Source organism: Engraulis encrasicolus, chromosome 2 (assembly GCF_034702125.1).
Source record: "Engraulis encrasicolus isolate BLACKSEA-1 chromosome 2, IST_EnEncr_1.0, whole genome shotgun sequence".
NCBI lineage: Eukaryota > Metazoa > Chordata > Actinopteri > Clupeiformes > Engraulidae > Engraulis > Engraulis encrasicolus.
This window is the reverse complement of record NC_085858.1, coordinates 48,575,804-48,583,303: the sequence shown is the minus strand read 5'-3', so window position 1 is coordinate 48,583,303 and position 7,500 is coordinate 48,575,804. Positions and strand designations below refer to the sequence as shown.

The following is a 7,500-nucleotide window of genomic DNA, read 5'->3' as shown; positions in this document are numbered from 1 at the left end:
GCCAGAACACCCCCCACCAACCTGTCGGGTCGGGAGTCGAATCGGCAACCTTTGGGCTACAAGTCTGACGCCCTAACTGCTTACCCATGACTGCCCTATAGATAGAGATGAGGTTGGAAAATAAACATAGGGGTTCCTCAGAAGAGTAAAAGTATGCACATCCCAACCTGGCCAAGGCCAGGTGCAGGACAGAGGCGTACCTGACAATAGAAAGAGTGGAAGTCCACACACTGTAGCTCCGCTTTGAAGGTTTATTACAGACATACAACGTTTCGACCCAGCAGGTACTTTACCAAGACACTGTCGGGTCGAAACGTTGTATGACTTCAATTAACCTTCGAAGCGAAGCTACAGTGTGCAGACGTCTACTCTTTCTATCCTAAAATATCCACAGGTACCGCATACACAGTAGAAAAATGTGAGTCTGAAAGTTGAAATTGACTCTGTTTCAGTTAACATTTGGTCCCACTCAGAAGTGCTGCTAATTTACGCTTTGGTCAATGGGTCAATTGGAAAGAGTTGAAATTACACAGGCCTAGAGTTTTACAATGAATTTTGCCTCCGCTGTTAGAGTGCTTTGGCTCTCCACAGTGTTGTATCTAGATTTAAAGGAGCACTTGTGCCAATTTCAATATGCTTTTGTATTGCTCACGCTACCCTTGACTTGTCAGTACCCGGTGAAGCGGCATTTTTCGGCTCAGCCCTTTCAAAGATCTGAGCTATTCTAATGGGGCAGATTTTGTTTGTAAAAAACCTTCTTAACATAGGCCTACTCTTAATATTTTCCCAAAAGGTATCACTGTTTGCTAGTTGTCTGCTGATGTTGCATAACCTTTTGGGTGTTTTTGGGAATAAATCAAGATGTTTTTTTGAAATGTAAACAAACTCTCCCCCCATTACAATGACCAGGATCTCGGAAAAGACTGAAGAAGAAAATAAATTATCAGGTACTGTCAAGTCCAGGCTAGTGTGAGCATTACAACTGCATGTTGAAATTGGCTGAAGTTACAGTATATCACGAAAGTGAATACACCCCTCACAGTTTTGCAGATTTTTGAGTATATCTTTTCATAGGAAAGCATTACAGAAATGTAACTTTGACACAATGAGTGACCTTTTAACAACTTATTTAACCGCTTAAATTCTTTTTCACTCAGAAAAAAACAAAATACAGCCATTAATGTTTGGACATGTACTCACAAAAGTGAGTACACCCCAGATTAAAATCCGGTAGAGAAGGGGCTGTGTTGGCTCGAATCGTCTCGAAATGAAACGAAATGAAAAGGGATGACAAGGGAGGTCATCAGTGTGCGTTTCAACCTTTCTTTGCATTGAACTTTTACATTTTGAGTCTGCATCGGGCTTAAATAGATTGGTGTGAGATTTGAATGCATGATCTGCTTCAGTAGTCACAGTGCATGTTGACATGCATGTTTCTTTTAGGTGTATTTCAGATTACCAATGTTGACAGCATTCATGCATCCCCAAACCATGTCAGTCCCACTACCATGCTTGGCTTTTGATAGGATACACTTTTTTTAAAAACTCACTTGTTTACCACCACACATGCTTGACACCATCTAAAGTATATTTGTTTATCTTGGTCTCTTCAGATCACACGACATGGTTCCAGTGATCCATATCCTTGGTCTGTTCATCTCTCTTGAGACCAAGATAAACACATTTGCTTTAGATGGTGTCAAGCATGTGTGGTGGTAAACAAGTGAGTTTTACAAAAAAGGTGTATCCTCTCAATAGCCAAGCATGGTAGTGGGACTGACATGGTTTGGGGATGCATGAATGCTGTCAACATTGGCAATCTGAAATACACCTAAAAGAAACATGCATGTCAACATGCACTGTGACTACTGAAGCAGATCCTGATATTCTCCATAGGATTGCATTCAAATCTCACACCAATCTATTTAAGCCCGATGCAGACTCAAAATGTAAAAGTTCAATGCAAAGAAAGGTTGAAACGCACACTGATGACCTCTGTTAGATATTGTACAGTAGTAGAAACTAGCTTTTAGATAACTAGAGATACTCTAGGTTTGTTAGTTGATTTAATTAGAATGTTTGATAATAAAGATTGAATGTTTACTAATATGTGTTGTGATGATGAAAAATTGCAAGGATGACTGAACATGATTTGATTAACAGGATATGGCGAACAAATAGGCCCAGAACATTTTGCAGCTAAATAACTGAATAAAGGTAGTCTACAGATGGTTACGCAGGAGCCAACGCCTCAAGAACCATTACGTTCTCGTTCAAAGGCAATCATGTTAATGTTCTCCAAGACGGGCCTGGGCAAGATGGCACCACAGGTAATCCTGATGTTTCCAGGATGGCCCAGCCCCACCCGGGGTCCTAATCCCTATAGAAATGGTTGATGTTTGGGGATGGGGGATTATGCCCAGTCGTTCACAGGTTAAAGGGGGACATAGAGGAAGACCACAGGATGAAGATGGCACAGAGGAAGACCACAGGATGAAGATGGCCAATCAAGAGCAACGAGTCAAAATGGCCACCCCGGAACCACACAACATCCCAGAATAGGCTCATCTGCACATAGACACACGCCCACGAACACACCCATCTACTGACAAAACACACCCTCATAGCATCCTATTGGCACATAGGCACACACCCACGACCGCACCCATCCACTGACAAAACACCCACATATCCAAAGTATAAATACACAAACAGGGAAATGAAGGGCAGTTTTCTTTTTACCTAACTTCTCCTAAACTGCATTAACGTTTGTTATCGGTCAGGGGTATTTAGGTCAGGAAATCTCCAGAGCTCTGAATGCTTGTGTATCTTATGCTTTTTGTGTAGTATCCAGTGTTCTAGATAGCATCGGTTACTACTGCTGTAAATATACTTTTTGTAGACAATAAATCCTTGGATTTTGTTGGGGACATATTCGGACTGTTTTGCCTTTTTCCTTTTTGAATTCAACGAACATGTAATATGGCGGAGTCCATATATTTAATAATTGGTGACCGGCGACTGTGATTCAAAAGGAAAAACGGATTAAATTTTATTTTTTGGTATCCTGGAGGACTGCATGACCGAATAACACCAACAGTGGCCACACAAAGAGAGGTAAGCAGACACCTTTACTCTAAGATCTGCATTTGGAGAAGAGTACTAAATTGTGTTTGGTGTTATTCTGTAGCGCATGTCCCTGTACAGCTTGCATAAGAGACACAAGCATTGGTAGGCCTATGTTTTGTTTGTTTTGGTTTATTTTAAGGAGTCCAAGCGATAAGAATATAACATCTGCCAGAGACCTAGTAAGCTATATTGTGCATTGGTTTGTTTTTATAGACCGAGATGAGTTGATGTCTCTCATGAAAAGAAAAAGACACGTTTAAGTAAGCCTGGGGCTTAACTACAGTTTAATTGATCATATGTAAAAGGTTTGAAGTATTGAGTATAAAGAGTTGGATGCAGGCCTTGATGAGTTGAATCTCGTCTCACGCTAAACAAAAGAGAAATCTAAGCCAGTGTCGGGCTTAGTAGGGCCAAGAATCTAAGTCTGGGACTTAGTAGGCCGTATCTATAGAGATATAGATTGGTGTTGGGTTGTATGTCTCCCACATTAAAAAAAAGGACAAATCTAAACCGGCGGTTTAGTGTAGTCTGGTGATCGCAGGCTATAGAAATTGTATTGGAATTGTATTGGGAATTGTTTTGGGAACTATAGGAATTGCATTGGGAATTTGGTTACAGGCCTGGATGAGTTGAACGTCGTCTCACGCTAATAAAAAGACAAATCTAAGCCGGTGGTGTGCTTAGTGAGTAGAACCTAGTAATCTCTGAGCTTCTTGCATGCATTTAAAGGGTAAAAGGTAACGCTGGACTGGTTTTAAGTTGCATTTTGGTTTTGGTTTTGGTTTTATTTGGGTTGTAGAACTACAGGGGGTTTGAACAGTGAGTGTATGTGAAGTGAGAATGAGCGTGTACGTGTGACTGTTGGCCAATGGTGTGAATGTGTGAGCGTGATTGATTGCATTATACAGGAACTAAAAAAAGAAGAAGAAAAAAGAATGAATGAAAGAAATGGATGGTAGCTTTGATAAGGAGTTTGAAGAAGTTGGAAATTGTTTGTCAATAATGGAGTCAGATGGTCAAACTAAGAATAAAATGAATTGGAATACTGTCTTAGAACAATGGGAAGATGTGCTCAATGACTTAGTTGGAAATGAACGGCTGGTAAAGAGAGAGGAAATGAAGAAAGCATATGTGCGATTGTGGCGTGAGTTGAAATCACAAGAACTGGTACCATGTAATAATGAAAGACGCCCACTACTGCCCTATTTGAACAAGGCCGCAGAGAATGCAAAAGTTGATTTAGAACAGCACGAGCAAGTGAAACCGTCATTGTTGTTTAGAGGAAACTGGAAGAAAAAGAGAGAAGTGTTGGAATTGCGCCGGAAATATTTATACAATATGTCTGTTACATGTGCAGCACTGGAACTTTCACAGAGAAAGGTTGAGAGTAGAAAACTACGAACAGCTATGTTGCATGCCGCACCATTAAACTCAACACCACCACCCCCATACAATACTCAAATGCCACAGTTCAAAATTACCAGTGGTACAGTTACAGCAGAAGAAGTACATTCAGGACAGGAGGATAGGAGAGCAGATAGAGACAGGAGGTTGAGAAGTTTGGTTAATGAAAGTGAGGATTTGGTTGATGGAAGTTTCCAAGAGCTAAGACGAGTAAAGGTGTCGAGCATGTCTGGCTTTGAGACAGTAGATGAAATAGAAGGGAGCGAGATGGAAGCAGAAGATTCATTCGCGTCTGAGACAACATTGGGAAGAGAAATGGAACATAGGGAGCAAAATCGAACAACACAATTTAATAGGAAAGATGGGGTAGCACCCAGCCAAGACTGGGTAGCACAGAGACAACCAATGCAGGCAACATTGTCAGGCACATTAACACTTAATTCCACACCTACACATGGTCTTGAAACCGCGACACGAGGGCCAAGCAAGACTGTAGGTCACCAGTATCCACTATTGAGAAAAGCAGGACAGATGGGTGGGGAAGAATACAAGCCTTTTAGCTTTGCGGACATGAACACAATTTTGGACCAAATGCCGAGGCCGGCAGAGGTAGGTGGGGGTCCATGGATGTCTAAACTGACGAAAGTGACTATGGGACACAAATTAGCTGTGGGTGATTGGCGTGCGATGCTTTGTAATCAAACCAGTACATGGGAGATGGACGAGGTAGAATCAGGTGCAAGAATGAAGCATTTACCTGATTCAACGTCATTGGCACTATATGCTACTGAAATAGGCTCTGCAATGCGTAAGCGATATCCGGTTCCTCCAGGGGCAATGCATACTCTGGTGTTTAGTTTTAAGGAAGGGCAAGACATTCACGAGTTTTTGACAAAGAGTAAAGAAACTTGGACGGACATCGCAGGGAGCCATCCTGGCTCGGGGCAATTACACACCACTCTGTTTAGACAGGCAGTCTTAGCAGCGGTCCCGAGAACAGTGAAGGAGGCAATAGAAAGTAATCCAGACCTCCCTGGCTGCACCACAGAACAATGGGAAAGACACTTGAAACACCACATAAAACGATACACAGATAAACGCAGGGAAGAGCAACAAGGTACTGAGACAGCACAAACACAACTCTTGAAATTACAGTTAGCAGAAGCAAAGAAGAGGTTGAAAGAAGAAATGAAGGATATGGTCTGATAATGACAGTAAAATTAAGAACAAAGACTAAAACATGGTTGAGAACATTTTTCTCTAGTAGTCATACCAAGTATGATATGTCGAGTCTGGTAAACCATGTTGCAATGAACTAACTGTTCTGCTCTGAGATGTCTCATCACAGGGTGCAGGAGGACCTCATCGGAAGCCATCAAAATGGCCATGGGAACAGGAGAAGGTTATTGGACTCAAGGAAGTCTGTATGCATGTGGAATGGTCCTAACACATAACAAAAACTAACTCTTTCAACTAACTCAAACCTAACTTTGTTTCTACACTAATCAAATGTATTGATATTTTTGGTATCCCTTATCACAATGCCCGGTGCAATAGGGAACTGGAAATGTGTGTATCTTATTGTCTTGGGTAAATATTTGAATTACTTAATATTTTAGTTCCATTAGGACACAGGAGAGGACATGGAGACAAGGTCTTCCAGCAGTAGGCTGCACTCTCACAGCCATTGTCCCAAAAAGCGTTCAGTGGAACAGGGGGATGCTTCAACTTTTGCATTTTATGACAACGAATATTTACATTGGTCAATAATAACACAATTCCTCCAATAATCCCTCCAAGAAAACAGGTGTTTGAAAGCAATTTTACAGGTGACGCGAACTAAGGACACAGCCCCATGGACGGGGATAAACTTACAGGTTGGAATTGTCAGTCACATGGTCAGGTTGGAAATCCCATTTCTATCCCAGTGGTATTTTTGATGAAAAGCAGTTGTGGTGTATGTGTATATTTTTACTCTGTGTTATGACAACTTTAATTTTTGTATTTTGACGTGTTCCATGTATCAGGTGAAAAGCTTGGTGTTACAGCGATTGAAAAGCGAGGCCCACCACTAGATCATAAGAGAAACATACAAAGGGAATGGACAGTAGCACGACGGGTGCAAGAAGAAGATATCGCCGCTCATAGCATAAATTTAGAGTCTGTACAATATTTAAATTAGTGGTGTCATGAATGACACCAACAGGGGGAGTTGTTAGATATTGTACAGTAGTAGAAACTAGCTTTTAGATAACTAGAGATACTCTAGGTTTGTTAGTTGATTTAATTAGAATGTTTGATAATAAAGATTGAATGTTTACTAATATGTGTTGTGATGATGAAAAATTGCAAGGATGACTGAACATGATTTGATTAACAGGATATGGCGAACAAATAGGCCCAGAACATTTTGCAGCTAAATAACTGAATAAAGGTAGTCTACAGATGGTTACGCAGGAGCCAACGCCTCAAGAACCATTACGTTCTCGTTCAAAGGCAATCATGTTAATGTTCTCCAAGACGGGCCTGGGCAAGATGGCACCACAGGTAATCCTGATGTTTCCAGGATGGCCCAGCCCCACCCGGGGTCCTAATCCCTATAGAAATGGTTGATGTTTGGGGATGGGGGATTATGCCCAGTCGTTCACAGGTTAAAGGGGGACATAGAAGAAGACCACAGGATGAAGAGGGCACAGAGGAAGACCACAGGATGAAGATGGCCAATCAAGAGCAACGAGTCAAAATGGCCACCCCGGAACCACACAACATCCCAGAATAGGCTCATCTGCACATAGACACACGCCCACGAACACACCCATCTACTGACAAAACACACCCTCATAGCATCCTATTGGCACATAGGCACACACCCACGACCGCACCCATCCACTGACAAAACACCCACATATCCAAAGTATAAATACACAAACAGGGAAATGAAGGGCAGTTTTCTTTTTACCTAACTTC

General features: G+C 41.7%; 1 protein-coding gene across 1 annotated transcript in view; it reads right to left on the bottom strand.

The window, feature by feature from the left end:
- The window catches only part of mpp2a (MAGUK p55 scaffold protein 2a), a 51,736-nt gene that overhangs the window by 15,532 nt on the left and 28,704 nt on the right, over nt 1–7,500 (bottom strand). The gene's annotated exons all lie outside the window — the stretch shown is intronic.